Source organism: Anas platyrhynchos, chromosome 3, assembly GCF_047663525.1.
Source record: "Anas platyrhynchos isolate ZD024472 breed Pekin duck chromosome 3, IASCAAS_PekinDuck_T2T, whole genome shotgun sequence".
Lineage (NCBI taxonomy): Eukaryota > Metazoa > Chordata > Aves > Anseriformes > Anatidae > Anas > Anas platyrhynchos.
This window is the reverse complement of record NC_092589.1, coordinates 90,493,248-90,509,069: the sequence shown is the minus strand read 5'-3', so window position 1 is coordinate 90,509,069 and position 15,822 is coordinate 90,493,248.

Sequence of the window (15,822 nt, the reverse complement as noted above, 5' to 3'; positions counted from 1 at the left end):
GCCAAATTTTCAAGAACACTTACAAGTCCTTAGTATTTAATATAACAGCGTTTTAGCATGATTGGACATTCCCTGGGAGAAGAAAAATATCATTTCTCCCTCTCCAGATGGAAGAAAAATGATGAAAGAGTAAGCTGCAAAAGAAGCCACAACGCCACTTTTGTCAGGGAAAATTTACATCTCCACAGTTTTAATGCAAAAGGCTTTCTGCATCCTTCCATTTGCAGAATTTCATGTCAGAGCTGGCAATTTGCCTGAAGGCCCGATCCTCTGACAGAATTATTGTCAGGGAGGTCAGCTGTAAATTTCAATCCGTCAGTGCAGGGCACAAGGAAAACATTGTCAGGAATATTTCCCTGCAGCTTGGCATGAGATATAAACACTGAATGTATGGCTTTAAGCATAAATCTGCAACTAGTACTTCACCCTGAAAATTGAGAATTTTAAATTCTCACTACAGCCTGCTACTTAAGTACAAATTCTCCACTGATAGCTGCTTTTCTTCACTGTGGATAAATTTTTGCCATGCTTACTGGAGCCAGTGATTTCATAGAAAAGAGAAAGCAAATATTATTTTATTACAGATATTAAGCCCCAGAAATTACTGTGATAATCACATGCTAAGCAGTCAATTAAGAGGAATTATGATTGTAGACATAAGAATTATATTGTGAATCCATCTAAATATTCTCTAAAATAAGTCTAAATTACCACATTTGCATCCAATTTTTGTTGTTGCCAGCTCATAGATTATAATCGTGGGCCTTTACTTTAAAAACTTTAGAGTTAACATTGTATGAACACACCAGCACATTACTACTAATTTAAATGAAGCTTAAAAAGCAAAGTCTGAAAAAAGTCAGGGGAAAAAAACAACACCAATAACAACAACACTACATTCCTAACCCTGCCGGTTACCAAGAAAAGCTTGAAAATGGGCCACAAAGCCAGAAGGGGCAAGAGGGTATTTGTCAGAAAGCATACATCTGAATGTGTCATGACACGTCTAAATGTATAATGTGATGAGTTTCTGAGTCCTGACTCACAGTCTTTAAGGTCTTGAAGGAGCGGTTTAGAAATTTCAGTCCCCACAAGGCCTGAGAGTATTCTGCCCTAAATATTCTTTTAGACCCATCCTTCCATATCAACTTCTACATTATGACCATAATTAAACAGAGATATGTAAGCAAATTGAGAAATGGCAGCATTCCCTTTAAAAGTTTGCCTTGTTGAAAACATTATTCCAGTCTGAGATCCCACTTGGCTTTGGAGGTGGGAAGCAGCTTTCAGAATTCAATGGGGTGGGACATGTGAAATAGAAGACCAAAGGCCATTGCAAGGGTAGGGATAGCTGCAACCCCATTCAGCAACTGAGCTTGCATCTCTGTGCATCTCAAGTCATCCAAGCACTTGTACCCATGTTCCCATAGGTACAGCCCATCTGGATGTGTGCAATTCCAGACCCCCTTCTATTAGGAATGCACTGAACCTATTCTGCAGTTATAGTTATACAGGGAGAGAAGGAGCTTTCTTCCTGGTGTCCAAAGTTACAAGCCTCCAGCTTTTCCCATCACGGCATTCTGCATTTGCTACTCCAGTGAGCACAGACTCCAGGTTCCCCTCTGTCTGCACAGCTGTAGGTTAATTTCCAAAGGTCTTGTAGAAGACCCTGTTAATCCTTGTTCTGTCTTCCCTCATACCATGCTGGTAAACTGCTTGCCTGCTCCCACAGCTTCATAAATTGGTAGCAACTCCCCATCCACTGCACACCTCCAGCAGGCAAGAACACCAACTCCGACTGCCCCACCACCAGCCAGAGGCAGTAGTCACTGTCTGCAGCCTGACATGTGGAAAGCTCCATCCCTTCCAGAGCTCCACTGTGCCAGGGACAGCTGCTGCAGATGCCACTGGAGACCATCCCACCTTCCACAGATTTCGAGCCACCTTCAGTGCTACCTGCTACGTCTGCTGGCCATGCTGGAATTTGGTTCCACCATACAGAGTCATCTGTATGTCCCTTTGGCCAGGACACAACCTCAAGCAGGGGAATTGTAATTAACTGTTCTGGGTCAGGCTGTGAGAGAATATGTGACAAAACTTCCTAGGGTGCTCTCCCATGATAATTACAGAAGCCCTGATTTATGGTGTGAGTGAGGAACAAGGCCTCGACTTATAGCCCTGCCCACGCTACAGACAGCAGTATATCACTTTGACCCCTGTAACTCTGAGGGTACAGCCATCAGCTTTTAGCCACCCTTGCACGTTCTTCCTTAACACTGAAAAAGAGATCATCTCAGGCAGAAAGCTGGAAGCTGCATACATAAATCCTCAGTGGATAGGTTCAAACACAGCACGAGGGAGATCAGAAGAAGGTTCACACAAGGTCTGAATATGAATGATTGGAAGAAGTTCTCATAGTGTTCATGTGAGTTCTCATAGTGCTGCACAGTTAACTTCAGGCCTGCCTTGCTATCACAAACCCAAGGCTTATGTTAACAGGATAAGCCAAACTGTTTTCACTTCTACTTACCACTTAAGACAAAAATAACCCTGGTTCATTCTGTCCTCTGGGTACAGAAGTCCTGTCTTGCTAGGATTTAGAAAACACAAACTGAAAGGCAAAGGCTGTTGGCATTGTATTAAAAGTTCTTTTACATCCTTTTCTGCTGCTCTTTCAAAAACAGTCAGCTACTCTTGGATATATGCAAGAACTGGGACTACAGCTCAGGATCAAAGTTGCCCTACACTGACAAAGGAAGAGCTATCCAGACAGGGTGAAAATAAGGATATCGTCTTTAAGGATCTTCTTCCTTCTTCAGGGTGAAGAAGGGATATTTGAGTCAGAAACATATGATTTTGCAGTGCTGTGCCAGGATCTTCAATTAGCCAAAGCCTTGGAGTGAAATTATGCCCCTTCTTTCAAAGTGCACCTGCTGTAAGATACAAAAGACCTGAGTAGAACACAATTAACATATATCTAATGACTCTATTAATAGCAAAACCTCATCTACTGGGGAGAAAATAGATTTTCTTAAGAGTGTTAACAAACACTCCCTGACAACGTATCTGCAGGGAGAGCAAGGACTGCATGGTCTCTCTCAGCCCATCCTGCTCTGCCCTCCACTGAGCTCCCAGGGAACGCATGGCCCAAGCTGTTCTTGAGAAAGGCACAGGTTACCTCCTCTCCTTTTTTTTTTTTTTTTTTTTTTAAGGAGATTCCATTTGAAACAGGCTGCAGCAGAAAACTGCTCTTTTCTATCCTACATACCTCAACTTTTTTTTTTTTTTCTTTAAAAAATATGTACAGGCGTTCTTGCCATCACACCAAGAGACACACCAAAGCAGCAGCTCTCACACCAGGAGGAGCTGTGGGGAGACAGAGAGGTCCCAGATAGTTGCAGTCTCATGCCGGGTGCCAGTCTCAGGAAATTTGTAAAGTGGGGCAAGAGTCCAATTTTTACAGCAAGGTGCCATGTATTGCTAGTGAGAATATTGCTATACACAGCACTTGAACTGGGAACTGGAAATAAATTAAACAGCTTCACCCTTTGTATGACAAAGTACATGAAAAATCACCAAAAAAAACAACTATCAGAAAACAGACAGATTTCTGAAGCTTGCTTTCCCTGTGCTTGTAAGGTGGAACCAAGCTTGGTAAGGAAATTATGTTTTTATTCCTTGCTTTCTGCTAAAGAGTTGAATTATTAATGTGGTGCTAATAAAGCCCACTTAAACCATCTGAGTAGTCTCCTAATAAATCAATTAAGGAGCCAATTTAGCATAGTGACATTTTGCCAACTGGCCAATAATCAAGAGGAGACAAAAATGTTAATGAATAACAGGAAAAATACATAATGTTGACTTGTCTTTGTTTCCTTTGCATCACTATAAACAAGACTTCATGTATTTTGAATAAGACTCATTTTAAACAAATTTCTCTCTTCTCCTTACCTTAAGCGATAGCAATCAGGTTAAACCCTGAAGTGCCAGATGAGTTTCTGCTGTTACACTGACGTTTCACTAGCGGCTGGAACATGCTAGATTTGCTCCTGGATTACACCTTAGATTTCATTTCACTTGGCACAGCCTGAGACTTCTCCACAGTGCAGTTCAAAGCATGGTAAGTAGGAACAGTGAGAAGATTCACATCAGAAGTCTGCTTCTGTTTTGAATTTAAGCATATCTGTGTCAACTAAGAGATTCTGGTGTACTAAGAGAATTTCTTGGCCATCTTCAGTGACACAGCCAGTGCTACATGCCATTTAGAAGCCAGACCCCTACTCTGCTGTGGTCAGACCACATGCATTAATGCATATTGAAAGACAGTGTTTGCAAACACCAAGGGAGGGTAAGATTCTGCATCTGTGCAATATGTTATTTTCCTCAAAGACAGAAGTTAAAGCCAGAACTATACAACTGTAATGCACAGGTCTGAAGATTGTGTTAGCATTTGCAGAAGTTGCATGGCTGCTGTGTTTATAAAGAAGAGGATTTGAGACAAATGTGTAAGAAAATTCAGAAAGGTTGGAAATGATTTTAGGTAGAGCATGATTTCACTAGACTTATCCTTCCCACAAACAATAAAACAGTTTTCAAAATAAAGTTTAAGAGGATCTAAGATATGCATGCCTAGTCCTTGCAGTGTCCTTTTGTGTATTGCAATGAATTTCAGCTGAAATGACTCACAATTGTACTTGATGGTAAATATATGAACAAGCCTAGCTCCCTGAGTAACCACAACAGTTTGTATTTCCCAGGAGAAATGAGGCCAAAGTAAATGCAGAAGAAAGCAAGTCAGCTGGAAGAGGCTCCCCATTGCAATACCGTGCCCACACTTCCCAAAATTCTCCAAAAGCATAGGTCAAGCAAACCTGTTCTTGGCAGTTCTTAACTTGGTAAAAAATATTCTGTATCCCTTATTTTCTGTTGTCATGGTAGCTGCACTGAATGGGTCATTAGTTTCACCTACAACTTTACCTGATCGCACATCAAAGAAAAATCCCATAACTCAAACATAAAAATTTGGCAGTGAGGGCCAGTCTCAGTTGCCTCCTTTGGGGGTTTGCTAAGTGAGATAAGAAAAATACCACTCCAAAGTAATGAGTAGTCTTTGTTTCATTCCATTGTCAGTGAATGTTTCAATATCACTACTAATTGTTTGCTGTGGATTACTGAGCATAACTAAAAACAAACACAGAACAGATTTACATCCTATGTACAGGCTGATGAGCTGAAGATTTGGTGGAATTTAAGCCATCATCCTTTGTTCAAGGAGTTCAACTACTATGTCTAAAGCAAGTCAACACCAGACTATCAATTCTGGAATGTATTTTAACAGCTGCCTCCATGCTGTTGTCCATCTGCACTCAAAGAATATATATATATATATTTATTTTTTATTTTTCTCACTCTAGATCTGTGTGCAACTAGCCATACCTTTGTCACATTAAGTTAAATGTCTGAATGGAGTCTAGTGAGTCTATTTATGGCTACACCTGAGGTCCATTTACCTTTTAAAACATTGTGCTATGAAAGCACATTACACCACAGACAGATTTGCAATAGGTAAGCTTCTTTTAGAAGGAGCTGTAATTCTGATTAAAGGCTTTATAATGGAAGACTGAGTTGCATGTTCTGAGACAAGGCTCAGGGACCAAGGTAAAGACCTTGAAAAAGCAAAATACTTGAAAGTAAAGTATCCCCAATATTGAACTGTGTATTGAGTTTACATAGCAAAGATTTGGTAGAAGGCAGGGGCTGCAGGGGTGGCCTCTGTGAGTAGAGCCCAGCAGCTGCCCCATGTCAGATCAGAGCCATCTCCTGACGGCTCCAAAAGGGACCTGCTGCTGGCCAGGGCTGAGTCAGGGAGTTACACTTGGGTGAGCCTCTGGGAGAGCAGATTGAAGAAAGGGGAAAAATCTCCTCCATAACAGCAGCTGGGAGAGAGGAGTGAGAAAAGAGAGATAACCAGCCCTGCAGACGCCGAGGTCAGTGCAGCAGGAGGGCAGGAGGTGCTCCAGGCATGGAGCAGCAGCTCCCCTGCGGCCTTTGGAGCAGGCTGTCCCCCTGCAGCCCATGGGTCCCACATGGAGCAGATCTCCACGCTGCAGCCCCCCCATGGGTGGAGGAGCCCCCAGTGGAGCAGGTGGATGTGGCCTGGAGGAGGCTGCGGCCCATGGAGAGCCCCTGCAGGAGCAGGCCCAGGGCCAGAGCTGCAGCCCGTGAAGAGGAGCCCACGCAGGAGCAGGAGGTCTGGGGGGAGCTGCCACCCACATGTGGGGGCCCCGTGCTGGAGTAGTTTGCTCCTGGGGGATGGACCCCGTGGTACAGAGCCACGTGGGAGCATTATTGAAGAGCTGCTGCCTGTGGGCAGCCCTCGCAGGCTGAGTTCGGGAAGGACGGCATCCCATGGGAGGGACCCCACATGGAGCAGGGGCAGAGAGGGACCATGAGGGAGCGGCAGAGAAAAAGCTTTAGGGACTGACCGCAGCCCCCATTCCCTGTTCCCCTGCGCTGCTCAGGGGGAGGATGTAGAAGTGGGTGGATGGGGGAAGGTGTTTGTAGTTAGCTTTTAGTTCTCACTGCTCTAGTCTGTTAGTCATAGGCAATAAATTATAATAATCTCCCTACGCTGAGTCTGTTTTGCCCATAATGGTAATTGGTGAGTGATCTCCCTGTCCTTATTTCAACCCTTTGTCTCTTTCTCTTTTTTTTTTTTTTCATCGTACTTTCTCCCCCTCTTCCTCTGAGGAGGGGGAATGAGATTGCAGACCCCCACTCTGGGCAAAAAATCAATAGCCATTGTAATGTTTACAAAGCCTATAATTTTCTTGTTCAGATGATGGTGTTAAAACATGGACATTCACAGGACCTCTTATATTTATTTTGCATTGTTCGGTATATGGAATAGTTTTATACAGTGCTCTGGAAATCTAGAATTTTTTTTAGACAGTGGAATAAACAAACTGAGTATCTAAAGGTATTGTATTGATACTACTTTTGTTGGAAATTAAGTTACGAAGTTGTGGCATTGCAGCTGTAGTTGAGAAGTTTAGTCATGTCAAGCTCTAAAGATACTGTTAGACTATAAACACAATTTAGGTATTTTTAAGTGTAAGAAAATAGCAATTCAGGCGAAATATTGTAGAAATAAGATGTTCAAGATTTGGAAAAAAAAAAAAAAAAAAGGATGTCATCTATATTGTTTCTAAGGTCTATCCAAAAAAAAAAAAAAGTTATTTTTAAATGCCTTGTTAGGCAGAATTTGTTAGTTTTGTTTTTTTTTTTTTTTTTTTTTTTTTTAATTAAACTTCCTAAGATAATAGATTTAAAAACAAAAGGCTGCACCAAAACAGTAATTTAAACAGAAAGTATGTCCGGGCCTGTGTGCTGGTCCCTCTCTAAAAAACAGATCATCTTTCATTTTTCCTGAAACAGATTTTTTTCTTTCTCAGAGTCTGTGTCTTAGCATTCACAGCCTCGTCACTTAAGCGCAGTAATTCAATTAAATACATTTCCTATTACTGCCTACACAACTCCACTCCTACAATGCTGCACATCCTGTTTTTGAATCCTCCCGTGAATCTCCAATTGATTTGTTCATTGTTGCTGTGTGTCTTCAGATTTAAAATGCACTTAAGACTCAAAATTTAATTTGAATTTGGTTTACTCTTGACATCTGCGGCTCTTATAACCAATCCACAGAGAAAGACACACCCAAATTTCTCTAGCTTAGCATACTGGAGGAGATACCTACACTTGTGTCTATCAGAGGCCTCCTCCTCCCCTCTCTCCCCCAACTGCTGCCCCAAAAACGTGGTGTTTCTAGAAACCTCTCTTCATGCATTGTTGCAACAGATGACAGAGTTATGTAGAGTGTGATTTGGTGCAGAAGTGCCTAAACAACTTTCATAGCTTACAAAACATGCATGGAAGTATAAATAATATAACTGCAATTACCACTTTCACACTTGATTCATTGACATACTTCCACCATTTCTTTTTGAGTCTCTTTGTTACCTAAGAAACTCTGGAGTTTTGATCACTGTAGGTAGTCACAAATGAAAAAAAAAAAAAAAAAAAAGAAAGCAACTATCCCTAAGTAATCTAGTTGTTCTTGAAGCACGGGATAGATAAGATGACCTCTCAAGTTTCCTTGCAGCACACAGTCTATTATCATTACAGATTTGCACTGAATTCTCAGTTCTGAAAAGCTTGGCATTATCGTCATCTTATCAATATATATCCAAGGGGACTTTCATTATTGCTCAATAGTGAACAACTTGTGTCCTAAACAGCTGGAAAGCGAGAGGCCAGAATTTATTTTGTTCATTATAAGGTTTCCGAAAGAGAGAGATAGTCAATGCCATATTAATTTCTTCCATTGTATCACATATTTTAGCCCTTTAAAGATATATATTTCCTAGATTGATAGTTTAAGAGGAAACTATTTGCACATAAAAAGAAAGATACATCTGCAAATATTTCTTCTCAAGCACACTGATACAATAACTCATTTGAAATATGTGAACATTTTATATGTCAAATTTTTGTTCATATGAAGGCTTAAGATAACTCTTGAAGCATATAGTTGTTTGCTAAGAGGAAAAAAAGGCAAAAGAACAAAGCTATATAAAAAAGCTCATCACCATGGTAACTAACACAGGCTAATTTTATAACCAAATTTTATTGGGAGGGCAGAACATATTGTTACCTCTGTATCGCCTAATCAAACACTCAAAAATTTCAGACAATAAATGATAATTTCTCCATAACATATAACCACCTGAATACTGAATTCTAAAAATGTCATGAAAAAAGCATAACTTCAAATACATTTATATGACATCCTCAAACATTTTTAGACAACCACTTATGTTTTAAAGCCTTCACAGGCTATTTGTGAAGAGGGAAAAAAATGTGAAGTTAATGATTACCTTACTTCCAAATAACAATGTAATGTCTGAAGGCAAACTACCTGTGCTATATAAAACATTCCCCCCAAACTGTTTATAAAGGACCAAAATTGTACTCAAGTGTTTTTCACTAAGAAAAAAGGAACGAGTATGTTTGATTTGCAGAACTGCATTGCAAGTGGTTAGTTGTTCACCTCAACTACATCCCACCAAGTCGTAGTGGATGTGAACGTCTTAAAATGCCACAGAGTGCAGATGCCTCAGCCAGATCAGGAAAGAGGGGGGAAAGGGCTTTCAGACTAATTACTACCAACAGGAAAGAAAGAGATGCTAGATTAATTTCTGTGTCCATTTAGGATTTGACCTTTTAGCTGATGCTACCAACAAAGGCTTCAATTTAATGGCAATTTGATGGCAGTTTCTGTGACATGCCCATCTGTCTATGGCCTTCCACTACTTACCCTTTCCCGGGAACTGAATACCCATCTTCTTATTAGGACCTGAATTGTGCTGAGTAACACATTTTCATGAGTTACTCACCACCTATACTGCACTCACAGAAAGCCCAGACTTCACTACTTCACTGTAATACATTGCATCAAAACATTCATGTGCACTATAACAATTTCTCAACAGAAATACATGAGTTTGGTGCTCATCACTTCATGGCACACTGAAAATTTGATTTCTTTTAGCAAAGAAAACAACTAGGCATTATTTAATATGCAAAGGCTCTCTCTCTCTTTTTTCTTTTTTTTTTTTTTTAAGTTCTGGTACTGACCCATTACTAATGAATATATATATTTTTCTTATGGTCCCAACAGGCCATAACAGAAGTAAGCTCTTACATCTTATAACAAATATGTTATATTTAAAATTCCTAATAAATAAAAAAGACATTTCTCAATAGTATGAAATGCAAGTTTTTTGTTTGTTTGTTTGTTTCAGCACTTTCTATCAACCAGATAATTATACATACATTTTGTCGTATATTGATCCCTTTTCTTCAGGCTCATTGTAGATTTGCCTTCATTTTAGCTTCATGCAAACAAAGATGTTTCTTCTTATGTGGTCAGATACCACTTCCACTTACCAATAAATATTTCAGTATTTCATATTAAGTATTCATTGGAGCAGGAAACAAAATGATTGTGCTTTGCTCCCTTAGTGGGTGCCCTAACTGCTAGTCTGTACAGCCTCAGTCTGTTCTGGTTTCTGTCTTTCACCCAATGAATATTTAAGTGGTATATAAAAAGTGGATTTATTACAAGACAATAAAACTTAGAGACTAGTAGAAAAATCTCCTACTCCCTTAATCTTAAATCAATGGTCTCTACAAGTGAGAGGGGAGGGAAGACATATACTTAATCAAGTTAGGAGACATCTAAGTACATCTAAGTATGTACCAGACCCTCACTCCTCGAAGAGCAAATGTCTGGTTCGTCAATTCTGTCAGTACTTATACAGAAGATAGGAACTAAGTAACTTGATGCTACCAGAATTTAGGCAGTGATGAGTAAAATTTAGCTGGGGAGATTGCAAGTCAGTGATTGCAAGTCTAATGGATATTCTGCGAACATTAGCAGGAGCTAAATGTTCTACTGAGGCACTTAAAGGAGCATATGAGTGCATCTTCTTTTTGATGTATCCACAACAGGGTATCTTGATTCAACAGGATTTATTTGATTGCTCAGAGACAGCAAATAGATTTCTCTCTTAACCATCCTCAGTATAAAAGTGATCCTCAGGAACTCTGTAGAATTAATTTTCACATTTCACTCATTTTTTTATGAATGATTTCCAATTCCAGATGAAGTGCAACTGGGTAAGAGCTAAGAAAATATTTTGAAGAAAATGTTCTTAGTTCTTGAATGGAAAATATTTTTCTCTAGTTTTAATTATTTTTAATTTTGATGGCAAAATAATATAAATTGTTAAGACTTAAAAATCATTTAATCAGAATGCGTTATCATAAGTCAAATTCATGCTATCCATGAAACAAGACCAGCATAATCTGACTACAACAGCAAAGTATTTTAGCATAGCATTTCAAAGGATCTATTATGGTCTCCAAGAAGCAGTAAATACCTCGAAGCAGATTAAAAACTACCAGGTATGTGATAAGGAGCAGTATAAGAAGGAGATGGTGAGACAGGCTAAGCAGCTTGCTTTAATGAGCTCAGACTCCTGGGACAGAGGGAGTGCCTATGGAAATACCATAGTACACTGTGTACTATGTACACTAGTAATAAAATGGACAAAAGACAGCCTCAGACAGAGCTTACTCACTGAGTAAAAAAAAATCCATTAAAAATTGACCTTTTTCCTGACTGAACAACATAGGAAACAAGAATATGCATTCCAAATGTAGCTATTTGTCATTCTAATGCTATTGTTTTCTGAGGGAAGGGAAGAAGGGAAGAAAAGACAACACGAAGTAACTTTTCTCCCTGGAAACCAAAAGAACCGGGTCTGAAAAATAAGTTGCAGGTCAAAGTAAATGCCAGAGAAGAGAAAAAGAGGTGGCTGTTGGGCAGACTCAGTTCTCAGCTGCTGCAAAAGGAAAAGATTAAATAGTGTCTCATCAACTCAGAACACCCATATCTTGAATACCTGATTAACCTGGCAGGAACAAAAAGCATCCAGAAAGAGAAATGATGAGGAAAGACTCCTGCAGAAAGGAACTAGATATTGTACTATTTGTTCTTTCTTTTCTTGGACAGAGGGGCAAGCTTTCCCTTTCCGCACTCAGATAAATGAAAAAAAAAATGTTTGGTGTGCTGTGAATTCCTCTATTCCTGTCAAAGACAGGAAGGGCTCTCCTGGACCTATGCCTATAAGGTGACTACTGCACCTTATGCCTACCTGCACGGACGTGTTCCCTTTTCACTTCTTTTAGACCACTGTATACATTTTAATTTCCAATATTCTACTTGTGCTGTAGATTATTTCTGCTATTTTATACTACAGACATAGTACTTGAATCATAAAGTTAGTGCATCAATTGATCTATCCCTACAAATAATTCAAAGAAACAGAGGGAGTAGCCATCTTGTAAAAAATTCAGCCAAGTAAGGTCTTAATTTACTGCTGTTGATTAAGTTCTGTACTTGGGATTCATAACTAAATTATTGCTTTGTTTAACTCAAAGCCTAAAAGACATGTAAAGCTTTCTTAATAATAAATAAATAAATAAATAAACCCCACTGTTTTCATAGGGCCAAAAGTTCTTTATCATTCCTTTTTCCACTCAAGTATCATAGTAGAACACTTTTCTTAGTTATACATATAAAGAACATTTATATTTTGATTTCCAAAATCCACCTAATCAAAATGAACTTTCTTTCTGGTACCTTCTTCATCTGGACTATCCAAGAATCCCTACATGCAAACTTTTTTTTTTTTTTAATGTCAATAAATGAAACAAGACGAAAAAACAGGGATATGAAGGAGGAATTAAGATGCAAGATAAAATGTCATGCAAATTCTTCAAGTCTTATTTTTTGTACTTGTGAATGGGAGTAACTTATACAAGCAGTGCAGTTAATACAAGACTGATGAGTCTTGGAGGCAAAACAGAAAACATCTGAAGGTTGATATAGCTTATGATGGTAGGGGTATTCATCTTCCTTGGGATAGCTTGTGTTGTGTGCCAGGGCTTGAATCTTCCTTTTAATTACTTGCTGACCGAGTGAACAAAACACATTGGTCACACATCCAAGTCTTGCGGCTTGTGATTTACTCCGCTTTGGAGCGCCGTGCTAGGCCATTAGACAAATCATCCATAGCAGTTTCTAAGACTGTGAGTCAATGATTTGGATTACTGCCAATTCAGAAAAGTCCTAAACTTATGTGTGCTAAAGTAGCTGTTAGAAGTTGTTCAGTGGAGCTCCTGGATTTTCTAAAATTGTCAGGACTACAATTGACAGGTCCCATTTCATTTAAAATGACCTCTTGTACTCTTTCTGAAAATAATAATAATAAAAAGTCACACTTTACAAATATCTAATTACAAAGCCATTATAAGAAATATTCGTCACTTAAAAGGCATCTCCATTCTCATGACAGAAGTCACCATCTTAACGTGAAAACAAGGTCATCTGCAACTGTAAACATTAAGACGAACCAACAAATCATAATTTAGCTCTTTGGAGTTGTCTTATTGAAGTTTTTTTTAAATTTGTTTATTATTTTTTTAATGAGTTTAACTTTCTGTATGTACCCTAATTAAAAATCTGATTTCTCAAAGTACAGAATACCTTGTTGCTCCCACAGGAGTTAGAGGAGCCAATTGGTTCTGCACGTACACGTACTGATAGGGATCCCTCACTCCGAGCCACCATGATGCTCTGACCTCATGCACAGTAACTCTGAGCTTTTCAGTCTGTCTCAGCCTTGTGCCTGTGCTGCCTGCGTGAGTATATTCAGGACACACAGGACTTGATACTTTTGCAGCTCCTTAAATGGGGAGCTTTGAACAGCATAGGGAGCTCTGCAAGATTAAAAATACAACTGAAGAAGACATATTTTGTAGAAGAGAATATTACAGAGATGCTTTTGTTCCTCAGGGGGCAAAAACCAAACCAAACCAAACCAAAAACTTTCTTAGCCCTCCTACGGGAGGAAAAGTTTTAAAAAAGTGTAGGAGTCTGATTAGATATGGGGAAGAGAACTTCATAAAGAAAGATTTTTTTTTTTTCCTGTGATCAAGTGAACATTTAACTTTTCACGTAAAAAAGTTACTGTCAAAAATTACTCTTCAAAGCCAGGCAGCTGAGTATCAGATTGGAATTTACAAGCATTGTGTGTCCAGAATTGGAACAGCTGAGGAATAAGCAATTGTCTTCCTAAATACATGGCTAACTGAATATACAATTGCCGTACCACAATTATTTCAACTCCAATTCTTGCTAGCCTCACATGTCTCATTTTTTTTTTCTCAGTATGGACTTTGTAGAAGGATTGTGGAAATCTATGGCTAGAGCTATAAACTCAAACATTTACTGCTGATTGATTTGATAGCCACGGATTCCCCAAATCAGACATTACTAAAGTGTGGAAATTTTCTTTTATATAGGTGGTTTACTCAGTTGCAGTGAAGTGAGATGCCAGTCACTTCAGACAGAGAATATTGAATATTCATGAACTTCTAAAAAAGAAATTCTGAAGGAGAAAACAGCCAGGAAATTTCTAAAATTTTTAAGTAAATGCATAACAAATTTCTTCCTTGTTAATCATCACTTTTTTGGCTTCTTTGATTGCTATTGGAGAAGGGAAGGAGACAGCTAATTTAGACATGCCTACACGAGTTACTAAGACTATAAAAGGAAATCTTGGATTATTTCATGTGGCTTGGTTACTGTGAGCACTCAAATAGGCTTTTGAGAAGAAAAATGATGAATTTATTGCATACAGATCACTTATTTCACTAAAAATAATTTAAAAAAAATATCCAAGACTTTAAAAATCTCAAGCAGTATTCAGTTAAAAAACAAACACAAAAAAAAAAAGACTCAGAGTTGATACTCTTCCAAACATTTAGAAGTTCTGGTACAATAATGGAGATATGATGACTAAAGGCACAACTTGTGATTAAAAAAAAACAACAACAACAAACACAGAACCAGGGTATTTTTTTCTTTTTTCTTTTTTTATTATTATTATTGGTAAGTGGTAGTTTAGACTGAAACTATGCTTTAAATATAAAATCATGCAATGGGGAGAATTCTGTAAATTAGTATTCAGGTAGTGTTTGTCAGCATTACCATGGTCCTCTCACATGTAGGTTTCTAAAGGAGGTGCCACAAATTAATTTTTCCAGAGCACCATATTTTTGTATTATTTCCCCTACATACCTGAAAAAAAATGTTACTAAAACCTTAAGCTAAAGCCTGTGATAAGCTACAACAAAGAAGGTGAACAAAGAAAAAGTACTAAAATAAGAAATGTGTCATTTACTTAATAGTAACCAAGTTCAAATGAGCTTTGACTTAATTTCTGCCTGAAAATCATAGAAGTCCCTGCACTGCAATACTGAGCAATATAGGAGCAGAAGCCATTTGTCTATACTGCAGGAATCCTGAGAGATGTAGATCATGACTGGATTCCATTATTGCTGACATTTCACAAACCCATTAAAAGAGAGAGGTCTTACTCCTCGCACTTACAGTCAACTACTAAATAAATCTAATTACAGGTGAAGAGTAAAAATTTAGAATGAGATGAGGATGGGAAGGCTGTGGATGCATTTGAGCTGTAATGCGTTTATAACAGCTAAAGTATACAGGAATTCATATATATGCTTGTGTTAAGTGTATATATACACACATACAAGCAGAAGGGCATGTGTCATGTGCATTCGACAGCTTGCTGTGGGTTCCTCACTTACCTCCCCCTAGTCATTAACAAAGGATTGACATTGAGAGCATTAAAACTTAAGCACTCAGTGAGACCATTCATCTCAAGCAGAGGAAAAACATGGGACTAAGCAGATGATGAACCAAGCCCAAAATGAGAACTGACAGAGAATATGAGCACAGAAAAGAAAGGAGGAGTTTTCAAGAGCTTTTCTGCTAGCAGAAAATAGGGAGATATGAAAACAATGTAGTCATTTTCTCCGAAATAGGCTTGTGGGCTATAGAAATTGCTAACTGATTTTCGTGGGATGGCTGAGGTAAAAAGAAACCTCTGAAAGTCATCTGGTACAGCAGTACCTGCTCAAGCTTGGTCACCTAGACCTGGTTGCTCAAGACCATGTCCAGACAGTTTTTGACTACCTCCAGGAGGGAAACTGCACAACCTCCCTGGGCAGCATGTGCCAGTGCTCTGTGACATTAGTGCTCCTTGATGTTCAGAGAGAAGCTCCTGAGCCCTGAGCCTCCTCTTCTCCAGGCAGAACAGTGCCAGC